The 17,547-nt window shown below is 40.1% G+C and overlaps 2 long non-coding RNA genes across 4 annotated transcripts in view; both read right to left on the reverse strand.

Annotated features, from left to right (window-relative positions):
• Positions 1–13,262: 13,262 nt before the first annotated feature.
• LOC135433263 (uncharacterized) lies at positions 13,263–15,388 on the reverse strand. Its single transcript, XR_010437052.1, has 2 exons — positions 15,304–15,388; positions 13,263–13,493 (listed from the first exon to the last, which is right to left on the reverse strand). It is a non-coding gene; the product is annotated as an uncharacterized LOC135433263 (long non-coding RNA).
• A 125-nt stretch (positions 15,389–15,513) lies between these two features.
• Positions 15,514–17,547, reverse strand: part of LOC135433233 (uncharacterized) — a 51,252-nt gene continuing 49,218 nt past the window's right edge. The window contains exon 5 of one of the 3 annotated variants that reach the window (XR_010437041.1): positions 15,514–15,652. This is a non-coding gene — a long non-coding RNA (uncharacterized LOC135433233). Of the gene's footprint in view, positions 15,656–17,547 lie in introns of all 3 variants that reach the window. The other 2 variants (XR_010437042.1, XR_010437040.1) reach the window with 2 other exon arrangements.

Here is a 17,547-nt window from a genome sequence, read left to right on the forward strand (position 1 = left end):
GAAATAGCTCGGCTTTGCCCAGCAGCATTGAGGGCAAGTACCTCGTGAAATGCGCAGCTTTGCTTAGGTCGAAAAGAGTTGGGAATTGCAGGGTAACTAATTGGGAAAACCAGGAGTAAACAATGAGCTAGAGGAAATATTTAAGACCCAAATGAAAAGATTAATATAACGTTATTGCTAAGATAAATCCGTTTAAAATTACTTGTTTCAAGTACTTCAAGATTAATGAGATACCTTTCACAAAGGGATTGCAGAATAGAAAGAATTTTGGAGTCGTGTGGGTCCTATCTGAAGTCCGACTGTAACAGATTGATAGATAAATTAACAGTTCGAATTGCACTCACCTGCTCAAACGTAATCCGAAAACTGTGTTGCATCTATCATTGACATATCATTCCAAATCTGCCCCAAGGCCAACAACCTTCAACCAAAAAGCAGCTCCTGCAGCTTCTGAAAAGCAACTCCTGTTGCCTGTCGCCCGCTCCACTTTGCAACAGCAACAGCAAATCTCTTTCTACCTTAGGTCATTTTCAGCATGACAGTTAGGGGTACGCCCTCACACACACACACCCACACACAGTCCCACACACGTACTGGTTACATGTGTATTTGTTTTACGTAAGCTTTACTCGGGGAAAGAAGAGCGAAACGTGGTATAAATATGCGCTTGGGGTTAAATTTCTATTTGAACTTTCCACTTTTCTCTTACTGCAGCTGCTACACAAAAAGATGAAAATTTCATTCACACTTTCATTACATGTGGCTAAACTCGTGTATATATTGCACCCTGGAGGCGTTTGTCACTGACAGTCGGAGTCAAAGTCCTGCCCGGGCAGTCCAGGCAGAGTTGTTGACAGCAGAGTGTGATATATTTGCATTGAAATGCGCTTTAAAACTTTATAGATGCGCCTGACATTGGCTGGTAGGAAGTGCAGCTTGGACTGCATTCCAATGGATATATTTTATATCTGCTATGAGTATCTGAACAATGCCGCGCAATTAGTTGATAGCACGCCCCGCACCGATGCGACTCATGCAACTCATTTCCCGGTCTTTAAAAAACGCCCAGTCACGCGGCGAGTTGAGGCGTCTCCTCCACCTCACATTAATCAACATTGGCCACAGTGCAAGTACTGCAAGCACTGCTGGCGGGCAACTTGTAGGTGCAAGCAACAAGCAGCACAGCGAAGATTAATTAAGGTCAGGCCTGGGTTCGTACTCAAAAGAATGCCGCCCTGAGAACTGGCCTAGTACAGCGGCATAGTCATGCCAACTAATGCCAACACGGGCGGCTTCCTTCTTCCGAAACGAGACCCACTTGGCGCAGGGGGAATATATGTTAGCAGAGGGCAATCTCGGGTGTGGGGCATGACTTGAAGGCGTCTTGATGCATGTCCAATGCATCGTAATGAGCGGGGGGTGGCAGCACATGTGCGCCATATGTGGTCCACTCCTGCCACTTGACCACTCGCCAAAAGAAATCTAAGGCGAAATCAGCTGCAGAAGTCATCAAACATCATCAATTTAATCAACGGTCCGGCCCGCTGGGGCGCCTTGGCACTTGGTGGAATGGTATCGATGGAATCTGGGGAAACGTCACCCAATGCACTGCGAAATTGCAAAGTCAAACGGCCTGAACCCAGTCGATTCTTAGTCACGGGGGGTTGCCGGCTTACAAGTAATTAAGGGTGGCAATTTTAAGACAAATCCTCCGAGCCATACATGGGCTAAGGTGTGGGATTAGGTTGGGGGGGAGGGGGCTTTGGTGCGGCTTTTGTCGCATTGAAATACGTGATAAGGGCATTAATGATGGCTCAGCCGCCACCTTCTTACAGCCCAATAAAGCTTGATGAGTTTCAATAATTTTCGGGGGAAGGTTCATTGATGAGGCGATGAGCTGTTGGCTGAAGGATTCAAGTGTAGCTCAAGTCATATTTGTATAGCTCATTATTTAGGAACGTTTAGCGATAGAAATCGGGCAAAATTAAGTAAACTGTTCAGATGTGAAATTGGATAACTTTCGAATAGAAAGGAAGTCTTAGGGCTACAAGAAACTCTTAAATAGTTATCTCAAAAGTCAAACGCAGGCATGCACATCAAGAGGTTTATTTAATTATTTTAAAAAAGAGCCTTGATAGCTTTTCGAATTTTATTTAAAGAAATTAAATAGCCATAAATCAACTTTGTTGCAGAGCTTGTTCTCTGCGTGCCATCCAACTAATATCCGGTCTGCCTGCTTCGCAGTCATCTTCTCAGTTCCCTGCCTCATCTAAGACGGAGATGATTATCAGTCTGTTTCTTCGCCAAATTGCACCTGCAGAATTCGTTAAAATTGCTAAGGACCTGGCTGAAATGGCGCAAAAACCAAAGAACTGGCCCAATTTAAAGCTGAAATATGTGCCTTCAGCTGCATTCGTGTGTATTACACATACTTAGCCGCAAAAACATCATTAATTTGGCACGTAATTATGGGAGACACACGGAGCACACCTAAACGAGACCGAAGCGAGAGAGAGAGCAGAAGCTACCCAACTCCAAAACTGTAAATCAGTGCGCAATTAAATGCGACTTTTCAACAAAATGTACAGAAATGAAATTTATGACAACAAACGAGACTAATTACCCAAGCAAGCAAAAACAAGTGCAGCTGATGACGGGAGCCACTAGAGGAGGCTAATGGAAGATGCAAAGGAAAGATATACTCGGGCTGCAAATTGTGGGCCATGAAATATTTTTGGGCAAAAGGCGCGACAATAAACCCTAAACGGGCATTACCAACATTAATCAAGGCTTTAATGAGCCCAGGCGACTATGAAAACTGACTCGAAACTAGTTGTTGTGCCAAGATTCGAGGCGTTTCGGGGCATTATCGCAGGCTGGTCATCATCACAATTTGGCCAACAATGCATCAAAGTCTGAGACGCAGACTTGAGGCACAGCCCACTTAACAAAACTGACAGTTCAGCTGCTACAATTTAGTCGATTAACGTCAGAACGCCAGACAGAAGGCTTCGGGTTTTGGGTATTAGTTTGGGATCTGTAGACTCCGATCAGCCTGCGATCGTTTCAACCTGTCGTCATCAATTTTGTTGCTGGCAGGGCAAAAAGAACCTGAAGAAAAAGAAGGGTAGCAGCTGTTGGTCAAGAAATCACTAAATGCGGCAGCCGCAGGTAGCGGCATGCGGCAGACATCGTGCAGCAGGAGGCACGTTCAATGATCAATGATCCTCGAGTGGCAACTGCAATTGTGGCACAGTTGAGTTTTCGTTTCTTACATATTTTTGTGGAGAGCAGGTGACTTTTCACTAAATTATGAAATTATGCGCGAGTCGAACAAAAGACTTGATCATACACAGATTTTGGTAGCTGCATCTCCCTCCCCCGGTTACATGATATGTGGACTGATCTCTATCGGGCAGCGAAATGAATACAGCCTTCAGTCGTATAATTAAAACTCATTAATTTGCTCGTTTTTCGCCTTATCGGATATTTCAAATCTATTGATTGTCTTTCCTGGAACAGCATTCGGCTTGTTAGTTTAACAAGCTCCACACGCAGAAGAAGCAGCAGAAGCAGCAGAAGCAGCAGAAGCTGACCGCCATTTAACTGAAAAATTAATGGTCAACGGGCTTTGGCTTCGACTTGCACCTAACGCCCGCTTCCATCTGTTGCCACAGACGTTGCACAAAGGTTCGATTTAGGTGGCCGCCGGACAGCTTGTGGTACGCGTGTCCGCATTTAATTTAATAATATGGTGTCATGTAGCAGTTGTTAGGATGCGTTAAATGCCCCGTCCCCGATGGCCAGGACTATGAACAAACAGAGAGGCGCATCCAAAGCAGTGCCCCGGCATCTGTTTGAGTTGTGTAACCCAATGCCCAAGCCAACTGTGCCCCTGCCCCTGCCCTGCCCTGCTCTGAATGGAAATTATAGCGAAGCGTTGTCCATTTGAGACGATTGTTAGGTGCGTTCCCTTTATGCTAACAAGGCGCGTGTTGAATGGCTTTTAAAGTAGCTGCCTTAAATGCTCCGAATTCTTGTTAAGTGTATAAAAGAACCAACAAAGGATGCGTCTGGGCAATGCCACTTGGGTACAGCTTAGCAAGAGTGCGTTAAGAGCTGAGCATTTAGCTCATCAAGTAACCACACAGGACTGGAGGTATTTGAGATATAATCTCAGATTGCCTTAGGGGCAGAGTTACAAAATGCAATTGTAGGTTTGATTACCTCAAAATAACTATCAGCTATGCATTGCTACTACATTTAAATGAAGTATTGTATATCTCCATATATAAAACTGTTTTCCCTGTCCGACTTATTTACGATCAGCGCACAGACTCTCAGCTGAAATGTTTTGAGACATTTCACTCGCATCATATTCTCATTTTCCAACATCTTTGTTTAAATTCATTTTCATTTAAATTCATCCTTGATATAAAAGGGGGTCAATTATTAGGTGAATGAAGTATCCGATTGCCTTTAAACTAAAATAATAACCTAGTGAATTTCAATTGAAACATTGGTAAATTGGCGGAAAGGGTTGTATAGAATAGTATTGTATGGATAGTATAGTATTGTATGGTATAGTCTAGTCTAGAATAGTATGGTATAATATATTATATGATAGTATAGCACATATCTTGTAGTATAGTCTGGTATAATATAACACATTGACGTATAGTATTGTATAGAACGGAATAGATATTATAGAACATAAAAATATAGTATACAGTTAGTACCATTATTTATCATGGCAAAGTATTGTGTTTGTACAATTGCTCCAAAGAAGTCTTAACTTTTATTCTTATTGCTCATACAAATTGTCTATAATCAGTTCAGCTGTAATGCAACTTCAATGAAGTATCACATAAAGACGATTGCCATCATTCGAGAAATCAGTTATGTCCGGGCTAATGCTCTGTAGTTATGAGTATTTGAGGCTGTGCCCTTATCGCTTTGTGATTGTCATAAGCGCCTGATTATCATATCCATCAGTTGTCCAGACAGCTGAATGCGTCCTTTTACTTATTACTTATGCAAATGGCAAACAGATTTCAATCCCTGACAGACGGCTGGCGGGCAACCCATCAGCATTTATTTGACAACTTTCTATATAGTGGCTGAACTATATTCAAATGCAAATCCCCCAAACTAATTTTGTTTCGAAAACATTTACGCCCGGTTGCACTTTTGGAAAACCCTTTCGAGGGTTCTCCCTTGACGTACCAGCTGGTCCATGGCGAATGCCAGTCACAATTTGGCCACAAAAGCCACTTGGAAATATTAAAAAGGGCGCCACAGAGAATGACAGAGACGACTGACAATAAATCGCATCAAAACATTTTTCATTTCATTTCGAAATGTTGCGTGCAATAAAATCTAATAATTTTCCACGGCTGCTGGATGGGGTAGAGATGGACAGAGAGAGGATGGGAGGAGGGGAGGGGAGGGGAGTCTAGTTTGCTCAGCAACAACACACAGTGGATAACTTGGGGTTGCTTGGCGTTCGCTGGGCTGACAAAACAGTTGCAAACAATTGGCAACACTTGTGACTCAGACGGAAAAACCAAAAACAGTGGCAAGCAACCCTCAAGTGCACTTGCCGCAACAAACGCCCGCCCGCCCGCCGGGTGGGTGGCCGGGGTGGTGGTGCGTGTGGGTGGTGCGTGGGGTTTTGTAATTGCAATCAAAACGAAATTATTTTTATGCTTACCCCAACCAGCTGGCAAGCAAACTGATATATGAGACATAATTAAAGCGCAGACCGCAGCCACCGACGCTATCCAAATATTCGCAAATCAGTTTAGGGCTATAGTTGCGCCGAAGAATGGGCAGGGGGGGCGGGGGTGTTGGTGGGGAGAAAGTAGCTGCAAATTGGTCATAGCCTGTTGGTGACGTGTCTTTGATTACGCCGCAAGTCGTTGGTGCCTGTCATCGTACGGGATTTCAGCCTCAGACTGAACGTAGTTGCTGCTGCTGCTGCTGCTGCTGCCTGGTTTGTTGTTTGTTTTTAATATAAATGCAAATTTGGCCAACGGCATTCGCCCTGCCTGTAGGACTTTGAGCAGCGCTCACACACAGAGCTCTGTCATAATTAATATTTTGCAGCTTTGTCTACGATTTCCTACACGTCCTGCATAGTTGCATGCCGCATATCAAACAGCCAGCCAGCCCCATTGCCTGAAATAGTTGCGCCTACCGCCTCGCAGTTTAATGCAATCTAAAGTTTTTGACAGCCCCCCGCCCCAGTCCCTTCGTCTCCGGGCTTATCTATGTGACGGACCCAGACAACGGCCATTAGACTGTGCTTGGCCTAATTTATGGCTTGCAATTAGCAACTGGCAAATGTGTCATTTTATTGGCCCAAAAGTTCGGCTAACACAATAAGTGGTCATGCTTGAAAAGTTATTATGCTAGTTGCTTTTGAAGTGCTTACAAATTGCAAATCATGCAAAGGACCCTCAGGATATGTGAGTTCTAATGAAACCAGGAATTTGCCAACCAGAGAGCTTCATATGTAGAACATATGCTTTTAAATCTAAGATTGTTTTTGAATTGACAAATGTATACTAAGATTTTGTGCTCAAAAATTGAAATCCTAAATTTTTGCATAAATTTTTTCAAAATAGATATATAGTCATTTGGCATTTTTTGACCGATTTTAAAATGCTTTTCCATTTGAGACTTGTAAGGATCAAATCGAATTCTAAATTTTTATCAGATCAAATCAACAAAGAGATTGTTTCATCACAAATTTTTCCAAAAAAGTGATCGGTTCGAATCAGAAACCTTTTGATCATTATTATTGATTATCTCGGGTAAATAATGTCAGATTTTGGAATGTTATGCCTCTTTGATTTGCAATATTGATTTCAAGCGGTCGATATTCTTTGTTTTTAATATTTTTTTATCTTCGAAAATCGAAAAATAATTATTTCAAGAAGAATATTTAGCTATACACAATTTTTGATTCCTATATGTTGTTTTATAGAGTTTCACAAGTCTTAAAACGCGTCTGCAGTATCGTCAGCCTGCTGAAAGCAAAAATCATATTGACAACTGGGGTTAAATAAACACACTACTAATATGAGCGAGCGCAAAGCGGACTATAAAACCGGCGCACAGTAAATAGAGCAAGTCTCATCTAGAGCAATTAGCAGACAAAATTCGTAATGCACAAGCACTCATATACACATACAAATGCATGTACTTATAAGGCGATTATCTCTGCATACATATGTCTGGGTGTGTGTTTTCTGCAGTGATATCTACTTATGTTTGTGTGTAGCTGCTTATGAGTTATCTACCTTCGCGTGCCGCTCACACGAGTTTTTGTTGTTGCTTAGCGCTCCAAAGAGCTTATCTTGAGATCATTTGCTTGCTCTTATTTCTGTGCGCCGAGGCACCGTTGTAAATATATGTATGTATGTATTAGGCAAAGCGAATATCAAAGTATGTATGTATGTATGTATTTGCGCAATGGTTGTTGGGCATAATAACTGTAACTCTCCTCTTCTTATTTGTATAACTCTGCACATTTGTCAACACATATTGACCGCTTGTTGTGAATTTGGTAATTAGAGATGACACTCTACGTTTATCCCGCTATCGTCATAATTAAAGCACGTTTGATATTAATTTTACATTTTTGTTTAAGCACAGCACATTCTTGAGTAGGCAACTATTAAATTCGCTAAATATCATAAAAATAAAGGCCATTTGTGGAATATATCTATTTGACCAAATATGATGAAATATGATAAAAAACAAATTACATATTTTATTCTAATCGACTGGGGTCAAAATGACACAGAATGCGCGAGCGCAAAAGGGACAACAAATTCGGAGCACAGAAAATAGAATAAGTTTGTCTAGAGCTATTAGCAGACAAAATTCGTGTGAATATAATGCATAAGTAGATAATGCACAAGCACATAAATACACATACATTGTCGATTCTCTCTGCGTACATATGTTTGGGTGTCTGTTCTCACAGGTGATAGCTACACATGCATGTGTGTAGTTTCCTGTACGTTATCTGCTTTGAATGCCGCTCACACGAATTAGTTCTGTTGCTTATCGCTCCAAAGAAGAATTTATCTTGTGATCATTTGCTTGCTCCAATTTCTGTGCGCCGAGGTACCATTGTGCATATATGTATATATATATATATATTGGGCAAAGCGAAAATCAAAATATGTAGATATACACATACATATATGCGCAATGGTGCCAGAGCCAAAAAAACTGTAACTCTCCTTTTGCCTTTACTCCATTGAACATTTCTCAACACAAGCTTTCTTTCAATTTGGCTACATTTTTATTTAAACAAATAGTTTATACTTAAAGGCCGCTTCTAGAAAATATTTTTCCATATTCCTCCGCGTGAGGTACTTCTAATATTTGACAACATTTAATTTTAAGAAAAACGCAGTGGGTTACATTACATTACAGAATCGTCAGTCTGCTTAAACGACACAAAATTCGAGTGAGAGCGATGCATCACATTGATTAGCATACACACCCACACAAACAAGTATATGCCCTGAGAAACGCCAAGGTCAGAGATAACCAAGCAGTCACCTGTTTGTGCGTGTGTTCGCTGCCATTATCTACTTACGCTCATGCACTCACGAGTTTTTGGTGCTTACGCTGATTGGTGCAATCAATAATTGCGCACAGTGAAGTTCTCTTCGGGTCGTTTGCCTGCTCTATTCTCTGAGCGGCGGTTTTTGGTCCGCTTTGGATCTGCACAACTTTTGTCTGCTTAGTTTGGCCCCATTAGTCAATATGGCTTGATGTAATGCTGCGATTTACAGTCTATTAAAGCTATTATTATTTTAAAAAGGACACGTATCGCACTAAATTATTAATTTGTATAATGTATAAATGTATTTCACTTTGTATTATAATATATACAATATTAAATATATATTATAATATATTAAAATATTAATATATGGAGCTGTGCACAATCCTCAGCATGCATTAATGTGCAATTGACTACTGGGGTCAAACCAACTCAGAACTAAGTTGCGCGAGCGCAAAGCGGACTACAAAAAACGGCACACAGCAAATGGACATATCGCGTTTTGAGCTATTAGCAGCATTCACATGGCGATTATCTTTGCGTACTTACATACATGTGTATGTATATTTGAGTGTGTGCTTTTCTAATTGATATATACTTATGCATTTGTGTCTACCTTTGGATGACGCTCACTCGAGTTATTGCATGCTCAATTAGCGTTGCGCCGATTTTTGTCCACATTGCAATAAATTATGTTTTAGTTAAGTGCCAGCAGTCGAGTAAAGCTGTTTAAATATTTTATAAGTAGTATTTCTCAAGTAAATGCCGTACTTATGGTACATGTTTTAAGACTCGTACGAATCGGAAGTATTAGTTGAGATTATTATGACAAAAATCAAAGTTGTTGCCAAATGTACTGCAATATAACTGTAAAGAGCTCTGTGGATTCAAAAGGCCTGTAATATCATCAAATTATATATCATACCTTATTTAACGTATGTGAAGCCATTCAAAGTTTACAACAAAATAATTAATATAATTATAATGCACAAGCACGCATATATACACACATCTGTACATATTTGGCTATTCCCTCTTGTCTCTTCTTGTGTTTTTGTTTTCGTGTTATATATTTATGCATGTGTGTTTTTGCTTATGGTCCAAAAAAGAATTTATCTTGTGATAGTTTGCTGGCTTTATTTTCGATGCACCGCTTTTTCGTTCGCCTTATGCCTTTGCACCCTAGCTCTGTATAAGCTTGACCCATGTAGTCAATTGCACATTCTACAATTCGGCCGAATTTAACTAAAATTGTAATTTGTGGGACCTTTACAGACCAGCATTATCAATTTTACCAATAGTTATCAAAGTAAAAAGGGCTGCCCTACGCCTATCATATAATAACTGCGCAGAATTTTATCCTGTGCATATGTAAAATTTACTACTCGGCTCAAACTAACTCCGATTTATGTTACTCAAACGAAGAGCGGCCAAGACCGAGCGGTCTTGCTTAAAGCAGCAATGAGCAGCATTAAAAATTTGTTTGAGCGCACATTGACCAGCATAGACACCCACACAAACAGGTGTATGCGCTGAGATGCGCCAAGCCCAGAGATAACCAAGCAGTCACCAGTTTGTGTGTGTGTTCGCTGCCATTATCTACTTATGCTCATGCACTTATCGCTGATTGGTCCAATTAATAATTGCTCGCATTTAAGTTCTCTTCTGGTAGTTTGAATGCTCTATTCTCTGAGCGGCGGTTTTTAGTCCGCTTTAGATCTGCACAACTTTTTTCTGCTTAGTGTGGCCCCATTAGTCAATATGGCATGATGTCATGCTGCGAGTTACAGTCTGTTAAAGCTATTATTATTTTAGTAAGGGCAAATACCGTCTTTCGAGTGAAACATTAATATTTTTATAGTTTTAAATCAATATTAATGAACCATCTACCCACAATTAAAAACCTGTGCTAATGTGAAAACCCTGTGCTGGGGTCAAATTAACAGAGAACTACGTTGCGCTGGTGCAAGTCTTATTAAAAGCGATAAACGCATGTGCCCATACATACCTACATATTCGTCATTGCCTTAGGCCTGCACATTCTTGTGTGCTGTCCACTTGTACGTGTCAATTAGTGAATGTGTGTGTGTGCTTGCTAAAATGACACAAAATTGTGCGAGCGGACTAAAGAAGAGCACGCATAATTGGAGGAAGTCTTGTTGCTGCTCACAAACATTCGGGAGACAGCGACGCATATGCAGATATTGCAGAAGCACGCATTTACACATACATACATCTGTACATTTTTGACGATCCCCTCTGCATCTTGTCTATTTGTGCATGTGTGTGATTGCCTGTAAATTATCTACTGTTAAATGCCGCTCAATCGATTATTTCGTTCATTTTTTGTCCCCGCAAAATAATTTCGTTTTAGTTAAATACCGGCTGTCATGCAAGGCTGTTCAAAAATATAATTGGTGAAAATTCACGGGTAAAAAGCGTCCGTGTGTGATATATATATTCCAGCTAATCCATTCAAATTTAACCAAAAAATAGTGAATATTTCTTTTCGTAATAATTCGCAAGAGCGAGATTAATAAGAAGATAATACACTAGCAATCATACACACATACTTACGCGCATATTTGGCAATTATCTCTGCATACATACATACATATGTTTGGATGTGTGTTTTCTTGAGTGATATCTACCTATGCTTGTGTGTGGTTGCTTATGCGTTATCTACCTTTGAATGGAGCTCACTCGAGTTTATGATTCGCCTGCTCAATTTGCTGTTCGCCAATTTGTGTCCACTCAACATAATTGTCTTTAAGTTAAATGTCGAGCAGCTGTTAAAAATATTATAAGTGAATATTCTCGTGTAAATACCGTTCGTATCTCTAATGGCATACGCTTTCGGCCTCGTACGGATTGGAAGTATCAATTGGCATTAAAAATCGCTTTCTAAAGCTTGACCAAAATGGCAGAAGTTAAACCTTAAATTGGTTGGCAAACTCTAAATTTGTATAATTGCGTCGATTTAAAAGACTTACAAACCTCAAAAGTTATATCCTTCCGATATCGGACGATATAGAGCTATTCAAAACTTTTAAAATACTAATTAAATTTTCATTTTGTATTTTTCAGCAAAATCTGCCATGGACAAGAAAACCTTCAATATCGTCGGTACCTTTATGACCTTGATTATTTCATACCATGGATATACATTTAACAAAATCTCATTCTAAATTTTTACGAAATTGGCAATGGTTACATTGTTACTGAAATCAAAATGTTCAGTATTCTGTCAGTTTTAAAGACTCACGAATCCTAAAAGGTACGTCCTTGCAAAATTGGTCCTATATTTTTTAGTTTACAACAACTTATTCATTTTTTATTCTATCTTTCAGCCAAGTATGCCACGCACATGGACAGTAAAATGTTCAGTTTCGTTGGTACCTAGATGACATTTAATTAAATCCATGGTTATTTCATTCAATGAATAGACATTTTAAGGAATCTTAAGTTATTGCCAAGTCTGGAAAAAAGGTATGTGCTCAAAATCAAATGTAATTCAACCGATATATTTTAGTTTACAAAAACTAATACATTTTCCATTTTGTATTTTTCAGCCAAATCTGCCACGCTCATGGACAACATATTATCAACAAATTAGTATGTCCTTGTTAGATGGACGGAGCTATATCACATTAAATTATTCAGATCGACGATCTAAAAACACCACATCTCGGCGCGGAATGTGTCGCTTTCTGCGCGTGCTTATGTCGTTGTAAAGCGACACAATTCCGCCAATCAATCATAATCACCGCGGAGTTATTTCCATTGAAAAACATTTAAGAATTTGTATTTTAAAGCTTGCAATCAGCAAATAATCGCGAATGTTGGTACCTAGTTGATCTATAAATCCCTGGTTATTCCATACCATGGATATAGTCCTAGCGAACCTAAAGGACCGAGTTCTAGCAAATACGCAAGAACTAGGTCCAAAAATATGTATGCTACTTTTTACAGGGACCCCCATCAACAGCCCCGCCCCCCGTATGGTTTCTAGTTGACTAGCATATCCTTGGTTATACCGTACCATCGATATAGTCCTTGGAAACCTAAAGGATCAGATCCCTGAAAAATGTGCATTGAAATGGTCCAAAAATATGTATGCTTTTTCTTTCAGGAGCCCTTTTACATTAGCTGCAGCTCCAGCTGTTGGTTAACGGCCGTCTTACATCACTCATTTTACATGATCTGTTACTTAACACTACTCATTTTAATTGAGTTACATTTCTGAAAATTTTTATCTGAAGAACTCGTCGTTCTTCTGGGCATTTATGTTCGCCTGGTACTTGAGCGGAATTTAGGGCAAATTTGGGACCGGCGGTGAGGGTGCCCCTTTTTACTACGTCACTTTTCGTCCGCAAAAATATTATTTATTGACCTTCTGGGCATTTATGTTCGCCTGGTATTTTGGTGAAATTTTAGTCAAAATTTGAGACCCAGCCGGCGGCGAGGGCGCCCCTTTTGGGTATGCAATGAAATTTTTCGGCAGCTAAAAAATATTTTTTGTCGACCTTCTGGGCGTTTCTGTTCGCCTGGTATTTTGGCAGATTTTAAGAAAAATCTCGGCAGCCAGCGGTTGTCAGCAGACGCCCCTGGCGGGTAGGCAATGGATTTCTAAAAACCGTTAATTTTTGAATTTATAAATAAAAAAACAGAATTTCCACTTTAAATAATTCGTTTATTTTTGTTTAAATTTATAAAATTGTTTTTTATGCTTATTTTCTTAATTATTTCTCTTAAAAGTGTACAAAACGAGCATAAATAAGAATTTTAGCCTATTTGTACTTAAAATAGCAATATCTGGCTTAATTAAAGTCCGATCCTGGAAAAATTTGCTTTGTCCTTCGTGGAGGTCCTTGGAATTCATTGTAGTCCTTAATTTGTCAATCTGAAATGATAAAAACAAATTTAAATTAAACAAGGCAAAAAATGTATAAAAGCAGTTTATGTAACGAAAAAAGGACTTGACTCGGCCATATCCTTGCAGATTTTCAAAGGACATGGTGCGTTACGATCGTATAGACCCATTGCATCGATCTGCATCAAAAAATTATGGGGTCATCTAAGAATCATGGGACTTGTATTTTCACTTGTAAAATTTCAGTCGCGGAGCGCACGGAAATGGGCTGAAAACGCATATCCTTAAATATTTGCCAAACTACAAGGACGATCTTAATGAAATTTGGTCAGGTGGTAGTCCTAGTTAATACAATTATTTTGACACATGACTCGACAGGATACGCAAGGATACGGCCGAGTTATGGCTTATTTTTTGATTACAAAATTGTCCTTAACACTTTTTTGTCTGAAGGACTTTCGTCCTTTGGGTGGTAAATTCTTAAATGGGAGGGCGAGGACTACCTGCTGGCCAAAGGACATCCCGATAGTCCTTCAGATGGCCAAGTTAGCCCGGATATTTTCGATTTTGGCCAATTTTGCGACTAACCCCCTAGGAAAAATTTAGGTGAAATTTTTTGTCGAATCCTTAAAATCCTTGAATGCCAATCGATAGTCCTGCTCCCCACGAGTTCAGAAAGGCATATCCTTCCGATATCCTTAAGGATTTGGGCGAGTTACGGCTATTAATAAAATGTCCTTTTTAGAAAATTGGCCATGTTTCGGAAACGACAAGGACGATTTTGTTGTCCTTTGGCCAGTTTATGGTCCTTGTTCATACGATTTATTTGACACAGGACTTGTCAGGATCCGCAAGGATACAGCCGAGTTATGGCTTTATTAATTTACAAAAGAATTTTACTTATATCAAGGCTGTTTTAAGGACTTTCGTCCTTGGCATTGCATATTCTGAATCGCGAGGATAAGGACTATCGGTTGACCAAAGGACATCACGATCCGCAAGGATTCGGCCGATATACAGCCTTCTTTCTTTTCAGACAAAAATCCTTTTTTCTCAGCTCCTTGAAGGGTTTTCGTCCTTTTTATTACATATTCTTAGTTGGCAGGAAAAGGACTGCTTGTTGGCCAAAGAACATCTGGATGGTCCTTAAGGTGGCCAATTTATTGCTTATTTAGGTATTAATGTCATTTTTAAGAAAAATAGCCCTATTTCGGAAATAAAAAGGACAATTTTTATATGCGTTGGCCAGATTATAGTCCTTATCAATACGAGTTGTTTGACACAGGACTCGTCAGGATAATCAGGGATACAGCCGACCTACAGCCTTCTTTCTTCACAGACAATTATCTCTTTTCCTCAGATCCTTGATGGACTTTGGTCCTTTTTATTACATATTCTAATTTTGCAGGACATGGACTGCATGTTGGCCAAAGGACATAGGGATTGTGCTTGAAATGGCCAATTTATGAGCGAATTGGTCTGAATGTTCTTTTTGCACATATATAGCCATATCTTAGAAATTGCAAGGACAATATTCTTGTTCTTTGGCGAGTTGGTGCCCCTGGTCTATACAAACTGTTTAATACAGGATTGATCAGGATCGAGAAGATATAAGCCCGATCTTTATACAATTTTCTACGACCGATTTTGTGATTTAAACCCAATTTTTATGATATATGAACAGTATACGGACAATAAAGATGTCCTTTGGCCCCCTGATAGCACTATTCGATACGAGTAGTTTGTCACAGGAAAGTTTGGGCAGGAATGTGACTAACTTACAATAATGTCCTTGATAATGGGCTGACTAAACAATGATATTTAGATAAAACACACTTACTTGTAAATACCAGCAAGCTGGAGCAGCCAAATCGTCCGCACAGGCTAACCAACGTAGTCCACAGTCCGTGGCCGTCTCTACGGCACCTTGGCTATGGCAGGCGGGCAAGAAAGAACAAACAGTCTTAATGCTGCACAATAGAATTTAACAATCGCCTGCAATTATTGGATAATTTAATATGAACAGAAGGGCCTTAAGTTAATGCTTTTACCTTGCATCACAGCAAGCAGCCTGATTTCGTTCTATTTAAGTCTACGTCAAAGATATCTGCCCTCCTGCTCTCCAGACATAGAACGTAAGAAACATTGTGGATCCACTTGGGGTTCGTAATGCGTTAGCATCCACTCAGCTGCTAGAAATACAAAGACACTCGAATTAGTAAATTACCCAAAAAAAAACGCCTTAAAATCAATATTTATTGATTTTCTAATATGTAATATTAATAATTTAGTATGTATTTGGTCTAAGTGTCAATTGACTTAGCATATATATATTTTTGAATAGTTCAATTTAAATAACTAAAATAAATAAAACGAGAATAGACCCAGATATAGTATCTATAGAATCTGTCTACATCTATGTATATGTTTATGAAATAGTTTTCTGTGTGTTTCATCTCAAGTATATTTCCAAAGTAGCTCAGCATGGACGTTCAATCGATAAGGCACACAGAAATGGGTTTGCTCTGTTTCTATCTGCCTCTATCGGGAATGTATCTTAAACAAACTCATTAAATCGCAGGCTAGACAGATAAATTGACTCGAAAATCGTTGCATCGGCTACGTGTGCTGTTGACATGCCACGAACTTGAAAACAGTTAACGTACCATTTTGATATGTGAGCTAATCGAAAATCCGGACACACACACACATACACAGTCAACACACACACACACACACACACACATGCATACAATGCAGGTAAACCTGTAATATTTGCCAAATGGCTGAACAGCAACAAACAAAAGGAGGGGGGCCATGGAGAGGGAGAGGGAGCGAGAGATGAGCAGAGATGCTGCTGGCCCTACCTGGCCAGAGGGAAAACAAGTGCTTTGAATGATAACAAAAGGTGTTGCACAAACCTGAAGGGCTGACGGCATGCAGCTCCTGCTGGCAACAGGATTTATGCGATTACATAAACCAGATACGAGACATAAACGAGCTGAGTGTGCGTGTGTGTGTGTGAATGTGTGTGTGTGTGTGTGGAGCTGGGTCGCATTCTCGGGCTCATTAAATGTCAATTTTTGGCTCGCACAGGACATTGTCGAGTCGCGTCGCCTCACATCAAACGTTCTCCTGCTGCGCGCGTGTCGCATCGTTAGCGAACCAGCGTCCAGAGTCCTGAATCCTTTGTGCCGGACAAGTGCATGCGGTCCGCTGTGTGTGTGAGAGAGAGAGAGAGAGAGAGAGAGGGACTAATGCCTGGACAAAAACTACGACCATAATGCGGTCAGCTTTGGTTCATCTGGCGCGCCTAAATTTATTATTATATGGCCAGTTGCATTGTTTGTTGTGAATTATTATCCCTTTCGCATATGTTGTTGTCCTTTTGTGTCCTTGGTTCTCAAACGTCTGCTGGCCCGCCCAACTGCCACGCCCTCATCTTTTGTTTTTGTTTTGTACTATTTCATTTCTTTCGTTTTACTGGACGTTTCGCTGCCAAGAGTCGCGTTTCTAAAGTTTTCGGGGCGTGTTGCACCATAAATTGTTTTGCTTTCTTTGGAATTCGTGGGGTTCGTTTATTGGGTTTTTCGTTCACTTTGCGCTTCGAATTTCATAATTATCGGGGCGTGTATTGCAACATTCTGCATACAATTTCAGTCTGCTTCCAGCACACGTTCCCTCCACTGCCACTGCCCCTCCTTTTGTATCCTTATGTGCTCCTATATCCTGCACTTGTTCTCAAAGATACAAAATCAATTTATTGTTTTTGTGCTGCGGTCAATGTTCTGTCCTCTTTTGTTGTCCTCGTTGTTGTTGTTGTCGTTTTATGTGGTCAGCCAAGTGTTGGACAGCATTATAAATATTTTAGCTTGCTTTTGCAGCTTATGGACAACAAATGCTTGCTGGTTTTTGGGCGGGCGGGTACGGCGGGGGGTAACCTGCCAGGCAACTGCAGTCCATTGAATTGTTTAAGTATCCGAAAAGCTCAACTTCTGCTTGCTTTTGCAGGCGGACAAATGTTTTGTTTGAACTGTGTTTTAAGTCCTTGTAATGAAAAACTTGAGTGCCAGAGGCTGCCCTA

Source organism: Drosophila montana, unplaced genomic scaffold, assembly GCF_035044405.1.
Source record: "Drosophila montana isolate Dmon_TW-CO22-7 unplaced genomic scaffold, ASM3504440v1 contig_3217_1, whole genome shotgun sequence".
NCBI classification, from domain to species: domain Eukaryota; kingdom Metazoa; phylum Arthropoda; class Insecta; order Diptera; family Drosophilidae; genus Drosophila; species Drosophila montana.